Here is a 14,207-nt window from a genome sequence, read left to right as displayed (position 1 = left end):
TTGCTGATTTTTTTTTTGTCCGAAAGCTCCAAAAATTTGGATCTATTGAATCAAAAAATTCAAAGATGTCCTATCAACGTTCGTCCATTCTAAGCCTTCATATATTAAGAAATCGATTTCAATAAATCTTTCCAAGAGAAGCAGAAACAATGCACAAAGTGGATTGCTGGAGCAGAAAGAACCTAATTTTCGAAATCTGTAAATCTCTAATTTTTATGCAATCACAATTTTTTTGACCAGTAATTGTTTGTGCAAAAAAACATTTCCTTTGCTAATACCATTTGAATGAGCTATTTATCTGAGTCGTCTGTCCCAAATATAGTATTTGGCCTTATAATCTTGATTGCTTTGGTTGTAATTCGAACCAGCGGCATAACTTCATTAAATAATATAAGAAGGATATATTGGAAAGGTGCATAGATTAATATGCAGTATACATACTCATATATCAATTAATCTTTTTATCTTCTCAAGGTAAGTGCACTGTGTATGTGTGTATTATTATTATTTAGTGGTGTCTTAAGATTATATTGAATCCATTTATATCCCAACTTTTTGTGTTTTTTTTTTTTTTAATTTTATACAGACCGAAAACAATGCTCGTTAGCTAGGTGAAGCTTTATATGTTACTTATGAGTACATTGGAAGTTGGAAAAAAAAAAGAAAGGATGACAAATTCTTGTAGCTATATAACATTGTACAATGATAGATAACTATAAGCATGAACTTTGCATAGTAATAGCACAGAGTCCGTAGTTTTGACAAACAATCTGAAATCAGGTGCACTCGAGAACGATCGAACAATAGAAGAATGCATGTTTTAAGTTAAGAAATGTGGAATGAAAGATACATCAGCCATTACGTAAATTTAGAACAACTAAAAATTAAAGATCGTATTTTTAATTTTTTAGATTAAAGATACGACACTGAAGGAAACAATATTAGTCAGAATTTGATTATCCTAATCTGAATATAAATTGATTGTTGAGACCAAAGGCGAGTTGTTCTTTTTTGAGAAAAATACGCGAAATTTGAAGTGTAATAAAGAGAAGACGAGTCTAAGGAAGAAAACCTTGATCTGTAGTTTAAAGTGTTTATCGAGATGATGCCGTATTATCCCCAGTCTCAAGAGACTTAATAGTTTTTTTACTATTATTATTATTTTATATTTCTCCCGCTCACGAAAGGTTATTTGCAAACCTATAGTACATTTTTTGTACCGTGGGTGGGCTAGAGATTTTGTTTTTCTATTTTTATCAATTTTACGTAGTTTTTGTATTTTTCATTTATTTTTTACATAGTCTTGGACACCCTGACCAAACATGGAACTTTTTCAAGTCACTTTAGGTCTATAATAAGCAGGGTAAGTTACATGTAATAAACAAATTAAGATTACTTATTGTAAATTAATCGCTTAAACGCTACTAGATATAATTTCAAAAGATTTTTGATAGGCGACAATCCAAGTTAAGTTCTTCAGCGCAGTTGACATCAAAGTGGTATACACAGCATTGCGATTCAAGTGTCTTAGACTTCTACCAAGAAATGTCCAGGACGTCAGAAATGATCTTGCATGATGAAATCCATGCGGTGTATCTAGGCAGAAAGAAATCTCTCCGACTAACATGCTAATTACGTGGAAAGCCGCAGTCTCTAAGGACATGTAGCAGATGACATCAAAGTGGATGATTTGATAAACTGTAATATTAGTGATGAGAAAGAACCAATAGCACGTATTGCTTCTGCTAAATTTTTCAGAAATAAGTTAGATGTTCGAAGCTAGAGTTTAAATTTAGAGATATTTCATGGCTGTGTGTGTGTGTGTGTGTGCTCGCGCGCGTGATATCGTAATAATGAGAACTGTTGGTAAAAAAGAAGCTCTGCTTATCATTTATTATCACTAAGTATGCTGCTGAAATAATTAAATGTTCTACATGGTTTTGTCTCATAGAGACAGGGAAACTTGATTACTGTTTTGCATAGCAAAGAACCGCAGTTAGTCTAGCAAGTCTGATGGTTACAGCGAATGAAGCGATGTTTATTGAATTGTGTCAGATGCAATTAAGTGGCTGACCAGATTGGGTTGACTTTATACTAAGGATATTAACATCAACTGCGTATTTGGAAGAGGTAATGTTTCTCGTTTTATACCTTGTAAATAATATGTGAATGAATTAAACAGTATTATAAAGAACATCGTTTACAAAGGTATTGGAACACCGAAAATTAAAATAGCTCACACATTCTTATTTATAAACGAAATGTCATTCGTATTTGGCAGAGCATATAACATATATACTTCCGTCAATTTATGACATGTTTCATCCGAAATGCTGCTCCATTTCCTAAGCGTAATATTTTCCCCGAGCAAACTGCGAAGACTGCCTTCTAGGGGGAGCTCTCGTACGCCTTTGCAACCAATCTCGTAAATGCTCAGTTTGGTTAAAATTGACGTTTTGAGCATTCAGCCTGTTTACATCATGCTGGTGTTAAAATCAAGTTCTTCACTATCTAGCATTTTCTAGGCTGCAATTTTGTGGGGGCTGCCTCTTTAGTCAAAGAATGCCGGTACCATCTCAGGTAGTACTGTGCTATTTTGGATGCTACTGTTTGAATACCTGCACCGTTCAAAAAATGAGCAATATAGTTATGTTACCATGAGAACTATTCCCTATACTAACATATTTCATGTACTATGTTCGGCAGTTCTGCTGAAAACATTCACGAGAATGTTTAGAGAGTCCTTCTTCTTGGACGTGGGTTATGGGAACGTGTACGATGCTTTCTCTCTTGAACACGTTTCAGGATGATTTCAATTGCGGTTTTTGGTTTTATTTTGTACATTGCGGCATTTCGTCCCTCTGTGTTGTACATGACGATTTTTAAAAATTTATTCTTTATTTAACTTAACAGAAAATGTCGTTATTTTCTTTATTATTTTATCTTGCTGTAGCAGTTGAACGCTTCCGTTCGTGTACATCGTTTTAATTTTATAAATGGGAGATCACAGACAGCTCATGCTGGTAAGATTGCCAACCCAGACATTACATCATTGCCTAATTTATATTCGCATTTTAATGTATTTAAGTTTTAATGCTTTCCAGTTATTTGGAAACAGTATGGTCACTGTGTTAGCTACTTCATATTTGTTTAGACGAAGCGATTCCGAATCTGTAATTTTACTCATATAGATGAGCAATCCGATTGTGCACAGAAACATTTGGTAGTACGTCTGCATCCAAGAGTATAAACAGGAATATGGGTAGTTTGTGGAGTTCGTCCATTGCCGCATAGATGGACTTGTCTCATGGCGGAAGGCAGATAATAATATCACCCAAATAGCGGGGAATTGAGTCAAGTGTTACAACTGGTGATATCTCCTTTTCGTAGTGCAATAACAGAAACTAACTCGTTCATTACAATAATGAATGGAATTGAAGCGGAAACAAAGATAAGCCTTAGAGGATTTTCAGTTTCTTTCATCTTAATGGCAATTCTACTTATGTCATATTTAGTACTATCGTAGGGCTAAGGTTTAATAATCCAAGAATAATCTGCTCTAGATACCAATTATTTGGCTTATTCTTCAGTAAGGAAAGGCGTGGTCTTTCATCTATGAATGAAATCAATTACCGCCTGAAGACTCGCAACATCCTTGTCATAATAAAATTTGACTCCCCAACCTTGGGTTACAAATCAGAGACGATAGCTCGCCCACTTAGGCAGATTGTTTGTAATTTGTCTTCATCCAAATCTAAGTTTAAGAAAAGTTACGATTATCAAGATAACAAAAATTGACCACACAAAGTGGTAAATTTTTGTTATCTTGATAATCGTAGCTTTTCTTAATTATATAATAAAATATACATTTACAAATTTCTTAAAATTAATATATTTTGCAAGATTTTAATTATCTACAATACATCATCAAAAATAAGTAATTTTGGAATTCCGCTCCAGCCGACAAGTCTGTTTAAAAATGCTGCTGCAATTTTTACTCGCTTCAATATCGTGCCGTACATAATTTGTAATTTTGTGTTAGTGCTTTCGGATATGTGATAATTATATAATCGGTTTTCAATTTATTTTTCAAAAAAGGTAAATTTTGGGCTTTATTTTTAACCAGGTGGTGAGAAGGTCGGGGAAAAAAGACACTGTCTACGAATAATTGTAGTAATTTGCAGCTGAATGCTGTAAACAGTAAATGCAATAATAATTTTATAGCAGCCGTTCTTTGCTTAAACTTTTTCACCAGCCTAAACTTGCAGTTAGCTAAGATTCAATTTCCTTTTGAAATTAAAGTCGAATAAATACGGATACCCTCCTCTGTGCTCTTTGTAAAAGCATATCACAATACTTGGGAGTCTTGTCCATTATCTATTCGAAGGCGCATTGATGGCAGACACGTAATGGCCTTCACGCACAATTCGGGTGTGTTTGAGCTTTCCTTGGTCGCATTCTCACTAGCAGTGAACCTAGCATTATTACCTCCTCGCTCTTCTTTGCCACTTTGGAAGAACCTTCTTCGTGTCTTTGTAGCCACAATCCACTTAGCAACAGCGCAAACACAACGCAACGAGCACTGTGAAAAGATAAACTGTGTCTAGTATTTCTCTTGTTTTGAAGTGTTGCTTTCAGTATATGTTTCGGAAATGGTAGTAAGAAAATAGCAAATGGACTTAGTTTTGGAATGATTTTATATATAAAAGGAAATAAATCACGCCATCCCTACTCTTTTTAAAACTCTTTTCAAAAATTCAGTATTTTAAAATAAGCACGTTTTACTGCAGTATTATGACTTGCATGATACTGCAACAATATAATACGATCTGCAATTTAATTTTAAATTATAGATAACGTGCATCTATTGAGTTTCATCGAAATGGCCAGCACACTGATGGCTTGTCATTTATATATATATATATTTTTTTTTTATTTATTTATTTCTTACTGTTTTTCATAATTCATATTTTAATCCGTTTCATTTATTCTTTTCATTTAATTCGTTTCGTTTCATTTATTTATTTATTTGTTTCATTCTTGCTATTTTATAATTCCATGTACTGGTATTCATCTTCGAAATTTTTTCCAATTTCTTGCTAATTTTCGTTTCAGTACTGTATGATCAGCTCACTCAGTTTTGATGACGCCCTTTGGATAGAGAGCGAGATCTCTCTCTATCCAAAGGGCATCGGGGGGGGGGGGATCCGAACATCGTCTATGACGGGAAGAATCCTTATCGTGGTTTTTCAGTTAAAGGTGAATCAGCCGTTCTCATACGGAGATAGGAGGGTTTTTTTTTTCTTCTCAGAATTTTTTCATCCCACAAAACAGGAAAACTAGCCAAAAGAACGCACACAAGTATAAACACAGACTACGAGAACAAGGAATAACCAACCTATCCCATCGGATATGATTTCGAAAGCCCGCAAGGTCTATGTAAGCGAAAAAAGAACAGCACTATATACTGAAATCATTCCCTCCTCAGATTTTAATTAATTAAAATTCTATACTTGAAATTACATGGATAGTCACGCGCATTTTCTTTTCTTTGTTACATCATTTGTTGTCACCTTTTGTTATTCCTTCCCTATCTTTCATTCTTCTTCTTTTGGCTAAGCTGGCCAAGTTTCGCATGAAAATTATTTTGAAGTGTCAAATTCGTTATTGTGCGCAATAATGAATTTGCAAATTCCATCATTCCTTATGTTTTGTGTGCAATATGCTATTTAAATGCCATTTTTAATATTAATTTAATTATTTAAATTATTTTAAAATTTCTTTAATTTTAAAAAAAATTAAAATATTTTAATTAAGCAATTTTTAGATTTGTAATTTTGTTTGTTTTCACAAAGTGATAAATTTTTGTTATCTTGCAAATTAAAAAAAATTTGAATTTTTAAATTATCATAATTATTTAAATTTGCCTGCCTGGTTGGCCGAGTGGTTAGCGTACCCGCTCTCCAGCCAACTGGTCGCGGGCTCGATTCCCGAAGTGGGCATGGTTGTTTGTGATTGTCTTTAGGTGGAAGATGAATTTCATCGCCCAGTGTGTGAGACTACCGCCCTGCTTATTGGAGGCCTGAAGTGGCTGAAAACGTTCCATGTTTGATGAACTAAAGCTGGGTTTCCGGACCACGCAAAAATAAATAAAAAAATAAATAAAAATTGACAAAAATGGATAAAAAAAAATCTTTTGCCCACCCATGGTACAAATGTACTGTAAATTTAGTAATAATCTTTCGTGGGTGATAACCAGATAAAAATAGGGTTCTTTTCCCCCCGTAGGATTATAAATTTCCTTTCTTCGTAGAACACAGGCGAATAATGGATTAGGGTTATCCTTCTATACATAATGGTATCCAGAGATTGATGATATTCGCCCTTACATATGTCATAATATGGGATTGCATCGTGTGAAACAGCTCAGCAGGAGGTTTCTACATTCGACTGCATTCTTCTTGGGTATGGGAAAAAGTTTCAAGATATCGTCAAGACATGTCCAGTTTGTTGTATTTCTCTGCAGTAATTATATAAAAAATTCTGTATTATCGCTGAACTGTAGGTATTCGAAGATTTATGATATCATTATGAATATCATAAATATTCATAATAATTTATGATATCATTATAAAGAACCATTATGATATCAACTGTTCTTGGTTTAGTCGGAGAATCCGACTAAACCAAGAACAGTTGATATCATAATGGTAATGGTTCAAGTATCTGATTTAAAAAAAAAAAACGGCGGTCGTAAGGTTTCAAGCATTAAAATGCTACTAATCGCTTATAATTAATGCGAAAGACTGTAAGACAACCATCACTTAACATTTCTGCAAGGTGCGATCGAAGGATAATGGTGTATTGCAAAAAGAAGGCGACAAGAGTCCCTCCCCACACAAAAACAACACAGCGAACTAAACTTATAATAACCTTCTCCCCCTCCCTATTATATTATACAGAGATGTCAGATTTTTTTTTTTTTTTTTTTTGAATCTTGGATTTTTTTCTCCCCGATAATGGGAATGATATGTTTACTGTTTCGATGAATCATTACCTGTTATCGTATGAACGCTCGGTTACATAAATTGGCCGTAGACTGTGGGAGTTCACGATGGTTATAATACTCCAGCTATTTTTTTTTTACTAATTTTTCACATGGATTTCTTTTCTCTGTCTGTGTGTGTTCTGTTGCTTGATTCTCGAATGTTGGGAATTGCCTCACATTGAATCTTTTCATCTCTGAAAGATTGAACGTGAGCGACTAATTGCAATCGCAAAAAAAGTGAATAGCATGGTATCTCTGATTCCTTCAATATTTACAGGAACTTGAAGTGTGTTATCTTAATCGTTATTGGCTCCTATAACTTCAAAACATATTATTAGAACCAAATTGTTTATATAATTCATCTACTTTCGATTTTTTAAGAGGACAGTTTAAAACACCCCTTCCACGCCACCATTTATCTCCTACTCACGGAATTAAGAATGCCACAAACGCTTCAGCAATACGCCATTTCAAACTGAATGCAGTTATTAATGTTTCATTGTACATCAATCTTCTGCAGCTGATATGGCATTTCTGACATGTGTAATGCTTGGTTAGAATGCATCTTTCCCCTTCCCTTACTACCATAATCACCATATCTCATTTCTTCGCTTTGTGACCTATTTACAAAATCCATTTTTCTGATTAGAGTCTAAATATCGTACTCCGCACGTGGACGAATCCACTGCTTTATAGTAGTGGATTCGTTAATTCAAGAAATATGAATTAACATCTGGCAGCAAATATAGAATGTGATGTCATAAAACGCAATTTCCTATTTTTTTATTGCTTGATGTTCTGTAATCATCGAGCGGCAGAACTATTTATACCTCAAAATTTAATGCATTTTTAAGATGTGTGATGTCATTAAATTTTTTGAGATCAGACTGAAGAATTTCGAAGTCGTTCTATTCTCGGGTTTGTTATAAAACGAATATTCTGAAAAATGTGGTGAATTACGATATGAATAGATATCTTTTTCCACTTGTTGCCTTTAAGATAAAAATAAAATCAGGTTTTAAGGTAACATGGAGTTATGTATTTGTTTATTTAAATACGGTCCTTGTCTTGCTAATCATAAATGCCGATTCTAAGAAATATCAAATATGCATTGTGTCAACTTTAAAAATACAGTATTTGATAGCGGTTACGATATATTCCTTGCGTATATTTTGTATTAATTAGTTGGATAGTGTCACTTTTTGTTAGATATTTTCTGCACGGTTGAGGGAAAAGAGGAACAATGGAATATGTTTAATTCCTAGTAAAATAATATAAAATGTATCATTGTGATTGTTAAGTTTTATTTCAATTAAAGAAGCGGTAATCCTGTAAAGCGATTTCTATTGCATGGCAGGAGAGTTCTACATGCACAACTGTCACACTATTTATTCTAAAAATTCTGCAGTCCTTCCTGTGGTTAAAACGAGATATTTATGTAATGTTTATTTATGTTTAAAATGACTGAAGTTATGGCTTTCATAAAATCTGAAAGATACCTTTATACAAATATAAAAATTATCTTGGGAGTTGGTTTTTAAGTAACATATCCGATTCTATGATTTTATACATGTTTAATAATTTCTGTGAACTTTTTTTTTTTTTACTCAAAATGATATGAAATCAAAATGGCTTACTTAGGCGTGTGTACGCTTTATATACATAATATAAAATTTTATTTCTTTCAGTCGGACTGAATTTAATTCACACCGATCAGAAACTGAGTCCAAAGCTTGCGGTACCCTTCCAATGTGATAAGCTACAGCGTCTACCCTGAATTCTATGGATGAGTGAGTAATAGATATTTTCTTTTATCATTTTGTTATTCTATACCTCTCCATTATTTCAGTATGTTTTTAAATGAGTGCCCTAATAACTTATTTCTCCCGCTGACTCCAAAGCAAATTCAACTTTGCTGATTTCCGAAGTATTATCATTTTGGAACTGCTCATACATTTTATGTGAATTCTGTCCACGAATGGTTTAAAAGCTTATAGTGTATTACTATACTGGATAGATGAAAAGTTGGGTACTCAGAAGACCTTTGCTATATAAACTAAACATTGCAATTTCTCAAGCCTTCCCCATCATGCCTCCAGAAAACAGGGTGACTGCTTCATACTTATACCAGATGATTACATTTCGGATGAAAACCTTTCAGAAACATTTATCCTCTTAGCGGAATGCGAACCCAGAGCCTTTAAAGCGAGTGAGCGGATATGATATCCACTTGGCTATCAAGGCCAGTAATCAACTGATATATAAGTTGAGTTGCTGAGAATTATTGCCGAGATACCCAAGGTCATGATACATCCTTATCTTATATATGTCAATTTTATATTCTCTGATCGTTTGTCCACTGTTTTTGACCATTGTTTGTCCACAATCTCACGCATCAGAAACTTAGCAAATTCCTCTCTTCACAAGATTTGAATCCAGTATTCGTTTTCTCGCAAGCAAGTAATACAAAATCAAAATTTAGTCAGTTCGTTTAACAGAAGGAAGAGACAAAATCATCAAAATTAAATAACACAATACTGAACTTGTAAACTTAAGAATTATTAACAAATTCTGAAAATCAAACTTTAATTATAATAACCGTACAAAAATATAAAACTGTAATTTAAATTTATTCTGTAAAATTACTAGGTTGTCATGTACATGAAGGAATTTTAATATCGTTAAACCGTTAGTTTAAAATATTTAATAATGGAAATAGCCAATCAAATTCTATGTAAAATTCACATTTGATGACACATAGCATATTAACTAATATCGGAAAAAAGATTATTGCCATCCCTTCATACAGATTGTGAAAGGCACAGCGCTTTATTTCATTGATAAACAACTATTTCTGAAATAAGCAACACTCGTATTAATAAACGTATATTTCATTGAAAATCTAGAACAGTAAAGCAGATATTAGTATTATCTCAAAGAGTACATAAAGGACTTTAAACAAGTAGTGAAGGAGGCTTTGTACTCTGCTCTCTCCTCGTCCAACAGCTTTATATCTTTGATTGCTGGTTTGTACTCGTAAAAAAGGAATCTGTGGCATCTGAATGCCAGTAACTAAAACAGATAAACGTAAATAAATACATAGCGATGCATAATATTTCATGTGTTTGAATAGATTTTACAATTTAGTGTTAACTGTGGTGAAATTCATGTTTCGTCTGTAGAAGAGATCAACCACACTCCAGTCGCAGCTAAGAAACTTGTCAGTTCCCTCCTGACAACATGACAATAATTACAGTGTTTGATATAGCTAAGGGATTGGGTCACTATACAAAGGAAAGAAACGTATTTAAAAATCACTTAAATGGAGTTTATGCGAATCTTTTTATTACTATAAATATTATAGTTATATTATAGATCAGCCTGATGTGGTAGGAAGTGTTTCTTGTGTGTGTACACACACACACACACACAAAGAAAATTAAACATTTCAGTATTCTCTTTGTTTCATTTCTTCTATATTTTTATTCGATGTTGTATATTACATTTTAAATTTTATGTATTTCCCAGAGATGATTTCAAACGTTTCTCTGGAGGTGAACTTTATAGTGGGAGCAGTTCGGTAAGGAAAGATACCAATTTTAGGTTAGATTTATTGATGTTATCTTTTTTGCTTGTGAACGGTTTATACCTACTTTTTATAACTGTCTTCTCAAATGGAGCCTTCGGGATTACAATAAAGTTTGGTCAACACGACATTTACTGCACTTTATCGAGTGACTAGCATACTTAGTATAGTTTCAAGGATGAGCAAATTCACTTGCGAATTAAACTACAGAATAGGGCTTATGAGTTCTCTTCCCCACCTTGATGTGAATGTTTTAATCTTTTATCTCATAATTCGATATTCATTCCTTTTAGTACATTTAGCAGCCGAAAACCAACTTGTTCAAATCTGATCCCAGCTTATGTGCCGCCGAAGTGTATTTAAAAAGGAATGTGCGATGGTTTAAAATTGAAAAATTGAAATCGATATTTTCTTCGAAGGGAAGGTTAGCAGTTATCTTCCGGTGAGTTGAACTTTCTCAGGAATTGGATGTCGTAGTATTTTTTTCCCTTATTTACAGCTTTCCTTCAGGCGTTAAAGCACTGCGCTGCGATTTCTTGCTCAATTCTTAAAGATTCGTCTGTCAGGGGATTTTTTTTTTCTGTCGCAACAAATTCGCAAAGTTTAAATTTTACTAGCAAGACTGTTTATCATTGAAGTTAGCAGGGAAAATTCCGAATATGGAGAAAGTTTTTGTTATCGCTAGAATCTATCGTTTTATACAGAAAAGTTAAAAGTAAAAAATCTGAAAGTTTAAATTACGTAAATAAACGAATCTTTTAATATTAAATTTTTTCATCCCAAAAAAATTTTAAAAATTAAGTATAATCAATTTTAGCTGCTGTTGTAACATGAACCTAGATTCTAGTACGCTTATATGATGGTTAGTATGAAAACTTAGAGAGTCTCTGTAGCTCAATTGTTATAGACGAACCTATGTGGTCGGCAAGACCTGGGTTCGATTCCCCTCAGTGGCCTGAGAACCTTTATCTGGTATCTTTCGACGAAAGGTAAATTAGCTGGTCTCCTACGAAGGTAGGGGTTTTTTCCATCCCCCAGAACAGGAAAACCTTCCCCCTGAACACTCCTATCTACATGGGACACACCAGGAGGCATAGGGCTAACCACCTTATCCACGAAACGGTTACAAGAATAAGAAACCTCGATACCGTAAAAGGTAGAAGAGGAGGATTAGGAAAGAAAAATAAAAGCTTGTTGTTTGCATTTAAAAATTTGATTTGTAGCCACAAATTCTACACAGTGCTCAGATGAATTCATATCATTGCCTCAAATTCTATGTAATATGGTTTATTTATATTCGCAATGTAGAAAGCTTTCATATCGGGACACGACTCCCTTGCATAAGCATCCCTGCCAACTTATAATTTTTACCAATTCAAAAAGTTAAGGATTATTCCAATAAGTATCCCTGTCAGCTTATTGCAGGGATGCTTATTGGAATAATCCTGAACTTTTTGAATTGGTAAAATTCTATCGCCATATTTATGATTTTTTTCATTGTTCTGAAAATGAAGCAAGTATCAGCCAAAGATTAATCTGCGTCAATATAAAATTGCGCATGTTTGACCCACTTACTGCCAATTAATATTTTAGCTAAAATCGAAAAGCAGCAACTGCAGGTCGTAGAGTTAAGTGGAACAAGCCGAAACTAGATTAATGAAGAAAATATGGCGAACTGTGTTTACTGCTACTTTTCGCGTGATTAGTGAAGTGAATCGACATTTTATATACGTCGAATGGTGGTTGACTCTTCATGAGATAGACGTAATAAGCTAAAACGTCCCCTTTACCACGCTGCGTGGTATTTAAGCTCATTATCTTATCGATATATCTCAAATGAAAGCTATTCTCTTCTAGCCTATTAAAGAATTAATTACAAATTTACCCTATAATTAATCAAATTTAATTTATAATAAAACATTGGATTATAAGCATGTTTATAATCAAATGTTTGGTTTATTAAAACAAATGTTTGATATTAAATTTATATTTTATATTAACTGTTTAGTTTATGTCTATCTAAATTCAATTTTTAAGCTCTTAAGTTTTGAGCTGTAATTCATATGAGAAATGATAAACGTTTTATAAATTTTAATTTATAAAAGATTAGGACATTAAAAATAACTATAAATTTCAGGTGGTAGATGTCTTTAATCACCTGATGTGATACAATTCTGTGCTTTATGGAGGCCTGAAGTGGCTTGACGGTTTCAAGATTATCTTGTGTTTTAGTCCATCCAACAACACTAATGCGCTATGTAGGTTTAGGTATTTTCAGGCTTTAGTGGAATTGTCACAATAATTACGTACTGTTAATTATAAATAACATTTTATTTAAAATTTAAGGGGAGGGAACAACGGAGACAGTTGAATGTTTTGAAACCTGTAAGTTAATTAACGGTATTAGATATATTTTATCGTAGCTGCTTTTCGAATGACTCGAAGAGAAAAAAAAAGTAAGCTTCTTTTCTTGGAATAATAAGCACAAGGGGCTCTAAAAATAAGAACATGTAACTGCTGTAATTATTGAACATCCTTACCTTCTCTGTCACATGAGCCTCATCTAGTACTATTTCCACCCCGAAAACCCTATAATTAACTCTAGTATTTCTGATGCCACGAGCGGTTAATGAGCTAGCCGTAACACTGATAAGGGTTGACATTGTTACGCGAACGTTGAGATGAGAGTGGGCTATCAGTCTGCAAGGAACGTCCGCCTTCTAACTAGCATCTGAGGATAAAACGAAACAAATAACCTCGGGCTTTCCTTAGATTACTAACCACATAACCTCACCACATTACCACATTATTCTCACTACCAGGAATTAAAAAAATTCTACGAACATCTAACTTCATAAAAAATAATAATTTTCGAATACTAAAGAAGCCTACTAGTTTCGAAGAGAAGTAAACTATGTTGAATTTGATGCAGTCTAATGGAATGTGCTTATTTTCATTCTTAATTTTAATGTAAATTATAAAATCGTTCAAATGATTGAATTAAAGTTATCCATAAAATATAAAACAATCCATGATTTTACATTCGAATTGAGAATAGAGCACATCTCTTTTCCGGTTTTTTTTTTTTTTTCTGAAACATGTCATTGTGAAGTATTGTATAGTATTCAGTATCGCGGAATTCGATGTGCATCGTGTTCAAAATAAAAGTCCGAAAAATGCTCATCTGAAAGCAACCGATGTTTCCCTCTCGATATCAGTTCCAAATTGTGGCTGCCAAACGCTTCTGAAACTTGTGTCAACTTTTACTTAACCGCTTAGCACTCAGAAGAGCAAAACTACACAAGTGGGAAAAGTGATCTGGGGAAGTACTCTTTATTTCTCGTTGCTGGTGCTGTTCTGGCAAGACTTGCACCATTCGCACAAAAATTATAAGTCTTAAATATCAGTTAAAAGATCAGTGCTACAAAAACGCAATGCTTATATATTAGTAGATGCAGAAAATATTAGCAGATGCAATAGAAAACAATAGTAATATGAAGGTCCTAAGACGAACATTATCAGTTGGAACAAAGGAAATAGCTGCTGTGAGAGGAAAAAATGGTTAACTTATAA

At 33.5% G+C, this 14,207-nt stretch overlaps 1 protein-coding gene and 1 long non-coding RNA gene across 3 annotated transcripts in view; one reads left to right on the top strand and one right to left on the bottom strand.

The window, feature by feature from the left end:
- The window catches only part of LOC150098918 (uncharacterized), a 359,215-nt gene that overhangs the window by 305,170 nt on the left and 39,838 nt on the right, over positions 1–14,207 (top strand). The window contains exon 5 of the long non-coding RNA XR_016549530.1: positions 8,737–8,838. This is a non-coding gene — a long non-coding RNA (uncharacterized LOC150098918). The remainder of the gene's footprint in view (positions 1–8,736; positions 8,839–14,207) is intronic.
- Positions 1–14,207, bottom strand: part of LOC150098919 (glutamate-gated chloride channel-like) — a 345,862-nt gene that overhangs the window by 311,203 nt on the left and 20,452 nt on the right. The window lies entirely within an intron of this gene.

Source organism: Typopeltis vanoorti, chromosome 15 (genome assembly GCF_054136105.1).
Source record: "Typopeltis vanoorti isolate ZY-2024b chromosome 15, IOZ_Tvanoo_1.0, whole genome shotgun sequence".
NCBI lineage: Eukaryota > Metazoa > Arthropoda > Arachnida > Uropygi > Thelyphonidae > Typopeltis > Typopeltis vanoorti.
The sequence above is the reverse complement of the archived record's forward strand: the minus strand, read 5'-3'. Positions and strand labels throughout refer to the sequence as shown.